The sequence below is a fragment of the Antechinus flavipes genome, chromosome 6, assembly GCF_016432865.1.
Source record: "Antechinus flavipes isolate AdamAnt ecotype Samford, QLD, Australia chromosome 6, AdamAnt_v2, whole genome shotgun sequence".
NCBI classification, from domain to species: Eukaryota; Metazoa; Chordata; class Mammalia; order Dasyuromorphia; family Dasyuridae; genus Antechinus; species Antechinus flavipes.
The window spans coordinates 185,943,640-185,949,001 of NC_067403.1; the positions used below are offsets into that span (position 1 = coordinate 185,943,640).

At 46.2% G+C, this 5,362-nt stretch overlaps 1 non-coding gene across 1 annotated transcript; it reads left to right on the forward strand.

Annotated features, from left to right (window-relative positions):
• Positions 1 to 2,340: 2,340 nt before the first annotated feature.
• On the forward strand, positions 2,341 to 2,413 carry TRNAR-UCG (transfer RNA arginine (anticodon UCG)). Its single transcript has one exon. It is a non-coding gene; the product is annotated as a tRNA-Arg (tRNA).
• Positions 2,414 to 5,362: the final 2,949 nt, after the last annotated feature.

Sequence of the window (5,362 nt, forward strand, 5' to 3'; positions counted from 1 at the left end):
AAAAGCTTTAATTAAAAAATAGAGTCATCATTAAAAAAAAAAGTATGGTCATAATAGTCTCAGTGGGAGAGGTGACTTTAGGATGCATTAGTCTTGGTTGTTGGGTTATAGGAGCAGCAGGACACTTTTTGAGGCAGGAGGCTGAGTCTCTGATGTCTAGGTAGAGAGTGGAGGGGATTTTGGAGTGAGCCAGACCTGAGTAAATAATAGTTAAATTGTGCTCACCCTCCAATTGAGCTCTTTTGTCTCTTGTCTCTAAAGCATGATACCACCCTCTGTATTCCTGACATTTCAGCCAGCCTCTTCCATACTGAGGGCTCCTGTTCACTTGAGGGAAATGGGGGGTGGGGAGTGAGAGTCAGCAAGGCTCCAAAAGTGGGTAGCCAGCAGAAGGGTAGGTTCCGGTTTTTAAATCTTGAGTCATGTGCTCAGCACACTCCTCATGGGATCTAAGCCCAACAATTCAGAAATGAGACCCTGAGGTTGAAGAATGCAAGGGGAATTTAATGGCTTGCCAGGATGACACAGAAGAGTAGCTCACACTACAGAGATCTTCCAAACCCCCAAGTTCAGCATTCTACCCATTGGATCAGTTGGCCACCATCAATTTCCTATCATTTTCGACCTCCTCTTTCTTACCCTTCCTTCTTGTTCCTGACTCGAGTGTAGCAGGCTGCCTGCCTCCAGAAGTTTCTAAAACTCCCAAGTCAGCAGAGTGTTTTCAATCCACTGCTCTTTGGGTTATGTGCACACCCACCCATCCACACACACACACACACACACACACACACTGTGCCACAGTGTAGCTGAATGTGGAAAAAAGTATTTTGGATATAGAGTATCTTGTGCAAAGAACAGCAAAGAAACCTCTATCAGTGTATCTTAGAGTGAACGGAGGGGATTCAGGGGGCAGAAGAATGGAAAAGTAGAATGAAGATCTTAAAAGCCAAAGTGAGCATTTTCTGTGTGACCCTGGAGGCAACAGGGAGCCACTGTAGTTGATTGAGGGTAAAAATGACATAATCAAATATCTATTTTTTGGAAAAAACCCATTTTAGAGAATGGATGGAGTGAGGAAAACTTCACTCTCCTGCCCCCTCGATGCCAACCACATTAGTGCTGCTTCATGAAATAAACCCTCCATCTCCAGCTTCCTGGAGGTGTGAAATGCAGTCGCTTTCATTTGGTCTTTTGGTTTTCTCCACTGCTTTTAAAGCTCAGCTGAGGGGACACTCGGTACAGGTGAAACTGATCCCGAGAAGGAAGAGTGCCATCCGTCCCCTTGGGGCTGTCTTTCCGGGGGTGTGGAGTTATAATACCAGTGAAATGGCAGCTAGTGGAGAACAAGGACTGGGCTTATTCTCTCCTTCTCTCCCCCTTCCCCTTCTTCCCCCTTTCCCTTGCTCTTCCCTCTCCCTCCAACAACCCTTTTCGGTTCTCTGAGTTCCAGATACAGGGATCAGTTTTCAACTTGAATTTGGAGCCTGCTCTCTATCTCGCTCAGATGGCTTGTATTCTATTTGCGGAGAGAGGCAGAAACCACCCGGAGCGAAGGGCTAACGGATCAGGCTTCTGATTTGGGATCTGAAGACCGGAAATGAGCGCCCCTGATCTCCCTAAGCCCTAGAAAAGGTTCTAGCCCAGGCAACCTGACTTCGGACCCCTCTTCTGCAAAGATCCAGCCCGACCTTTATTTCCGTCTTCTTGCCCCTGACTTTTACAGAGCTGCCCAGCACGGTTCAAAACCTAGTAGAGGGTGGGTCTGAACTACCAATCCTCGGGTTATGCGTACTTCCCGCCCTCTCCCCAAGGCTGTTACCAGACAGCGAGTCTTTGGGGATGCAGTGATCTGAGGAACTACAGGGAGACCTAGGTCACTGAATCCAGGGCATTTGGTTGAGGGGAGATATAAGAGAAAAAAAAGAAAGAGGCATGAAGGGTTCTGGAGGTAATAGGGAGCCATGGAGAGATTGAGGAGGGTAACTCAGAACTGAGTTTTAGGGAGGTGACTTTGGCAGGTTACCGAAGGATGGACTGGAGTGGAGAGAGCCTCCCTCTCTCTCCAGCTGCTCTCTCAAACAGGCAGTCCCCAAGTGACTTTGTGCGGACTTGGTTTTTCCCTCTGTGGGAGTGCTTTTCCCGGAGAGTCCCGGTAGAAGAGAAGCCGTATGAAGGCAGGCTTAGTTCGGCTTGTGGTCTGTCCCGGGGGCTCCCAGCCCAAGGCCTGCGGGGCCCATAGATAGCCTCGGCAAGTACTGAACCAGCCGGCCAGTTTTCTCCCAGTAGTAGCCAACTCATGACTTGTCTCTTGTGAGTCAATTGAGCAGCAGGAGCTGTGGTGACCACGTGGCCTAATGGATAAGGCGTCTGACTTCGGATCAGAAGATTGAGGGTTCGAATCCCTTCGTGGTTGTTTCTCGCCGCGCGAGTTTTTGCTCTGTGCTATACAAAACCGGTGCTGTCTAGCCAATGCCAAAGTCGGGCATCTTCTCCTTAAATCGATGAGACAAAAAGCGAACCTTTTCCGAGTCTTCCTTCTTTCTTCTTCCTCCACCCCCAAAAGGAGAGGGATCCGTTAGATTTTTGTTTGTTTCAAGTTATCCTGGAGCTCGGCTTCTCCTCCGAGGATGGGATCCGCCGGGGTGCGAATGGCAGAGCCTCTCAGAACCCGGGGCCCCCGCATGCGTCCGGAAGCTTCAGTGACTGCAGTGTGAGGGCGCAGAGCTGGGCTGGGGGCTCTGGAGCCATTTTTCGGCACCGGATTGGACAGCCTGTCAATGGCTTTGCCCTAGAATCTGCACTCGGGCAACCTGCCCCAGGGAGTCCAGCGAGTGCTCTTGAGACAGGGGGAGGAGTCCTCCAAGTCTCTTGGGCTGGGGTCCTGCCTCCCCCAGACTCGTAAATCTCTGGATTGGTTCACATTACACTCAGCTGAGCCCAGCTGAGAAACTTTCCGGGAAGAGCTACTTGGATTGAAACAGAACTGACCCGAGGGAGCGAGATTTCCGACCCTTGTCCTCCTCCGCTCTAGGGTGCTCTGCATTTTCCTAATCTGGGACCGCGCGCGGTCTAGGCAACCTGGCTAGGGAGAAAGCAGGTTTCCGAAATGGTGCACTCCCCCTTCCCCGAAGGTCAAGGTCGTGTTTTAGGGGCTCTTAGTCTTAGTCTTAGGCGCCTATAGCAGCCCTTAGTGCTGAGGCAGAACCGGTAGGAAGTCTCATCTGACTGGGAAAGACTCAGAAAGCTGCGGATGGGCAAAAAGCCCAAGCTGGGCTCCCTGGAAGATCGGGAGCTAGGGAGATAGGAAGAAAGGGGGTGGGAGTTCTTAGATAGAAAGGTTGCTTTAGCTTCTGAAGCCTTCAAGACCCCTCTTATTGGGTTCCATCTGTTGCTTCCCCTCCAAGCCCTAGAAACCAAGAAATAAAACCTGGCCGTGTTTGAAGAAGGGCTTAAAGTCCTAGACTTTCAATTTAAAAGTCGGATGCTCTACCCACTGAACTATCTACTCAGGTACTAGGGAATGCTGTCTTGTCTGAAAGCCACAAATCTCTATTCCGAGGCTTCCGGCCTCCTGGACTCACATCTAGGGTCCACCGACCAAGACACAAAAGTCTGGATTCTGGGTCTTGTACCCTGGGGAAGACCCAAAGCCAGAGTTGCCTCCTTAAATAGCCTCCATCCTCTGCTAGCTCAGTCCTGCTTGGGGGAGAGAGCTGCAGGCCAGCATCCACCTTTGTTCCCCAGATCCTCCTTGGAAGCCTTTTTTCTCCACACAGCCACGGGACAGTGCAAACTTTACTTATTCTTTCCTTCTCCTTGCCTCAGGCTTTCCCATTATCACTGGCTATCTTCAGCCCTGCTCTAGGCCTTCTTTTTTTAATTTTTAAAGTTTTTTATTTTCAAAATATATGCATAGTTTTCAACATTCACCCTTGCGAAACCTTGTGTTCCAATTTTTTTTATCCCTCCCTTTCCCCTCCACCCCCTCCCTTAGATGGCAAGTAATCCAGTGTGTGTTAAACACGTGCAATTTTATACATATACACACACACACACATATATATATATTCACACACACACACACACACACATATATATGTATGTATTTCTTTTTTTGGCTTTTTAAATTTTTTTCTTTAAAATTGAAGCTTTTTATTTTCAAAACATATGCACAGATAATTTTTCAACATCGACCCTTGCATAGCCTTGTGATTTGAAACACATGGCAAGTGTGTTCCCTCCTCCCTCCTCCATGGCAAGTAATCCAATATATTTTATACATGTTAAAATATGTTAGTTCCAATATATGTAAACATATTAGTACAATTATCTTGCTGCACAAGAAAGATCAGATCAAAAGGGAAAGAAAATGAATACAAAAACAAAATGCAAGTGAACAACAACAAAAAGAATGAGGATGCTATACTCAGTTCCCACAGCCCTCTCTCTGGGTGTCCATGGCTCTCTTCATCACAAGATCACTGGAACTGGCATCAATCACCTCATTGTTGGAAAGAGCCACATTCATCAGAATTGATTATCTTATAATATTGATGTTGCCACATATAATGATCTCCTGGTTCTGCTCATTTCACTCAGCCTCAGTTCATGTAAGTCTCTCCAGACCTTTCTGAAATCATTCTGTTGGTCATTTCTTAAAGAACAATAATATTCCATAACATTCATATACCACAATTTATTCAGCCATTCTCCAATGGGCATCCACTCAATTTCCAGTTTCTAGCCACTACAAAAAGGGCTGCCACAAACATTTTTGCCCTTTCCCTCCTTTAAGATCTCTTTGGGACATAGGTCCAGTAGAAATACTTCTGGATCAAAGGTTGATAATTTTTTGGGCATAGTTCCAAATTGCTCTCCAGAATTGTTGTATCCATTCACAACTCCACCAGCAATGTGTCAGTGTCCCAGTTTTCCCACATTCCCTCCAACATTCATCATTATTTTTTCCTGTCATTTTAGCCAACCTGAAAAGTGTGTAGTGATATCTCAGAGTTGTTTTAATTTGCTTTCTCTGATCAATAGTGATTTAGAGCACCTTTTCACATGATGAGAAATGGTTTTAATTTCTTCATCTGAAAATTATCTGTTCATATCCTTTGACCACTTACCAATTGGAGAATGGGTTGAATTCTTATAAATTTGAGTCAATTCTCTATATGTATTTCTATACATATTTCCACAATTAACATGTTGCACAAGAAACATCAGATCAAAAAGGGAACAAAACAAGAAAGAAAACAAAAAACAAGCAAACAACAACAAAAAAGTGAAAATACTATGTTGTGATCTACACTCAGAGACCCCACATTCTTTTTTAGGATGCAGAAGGCTCTGGAACTTC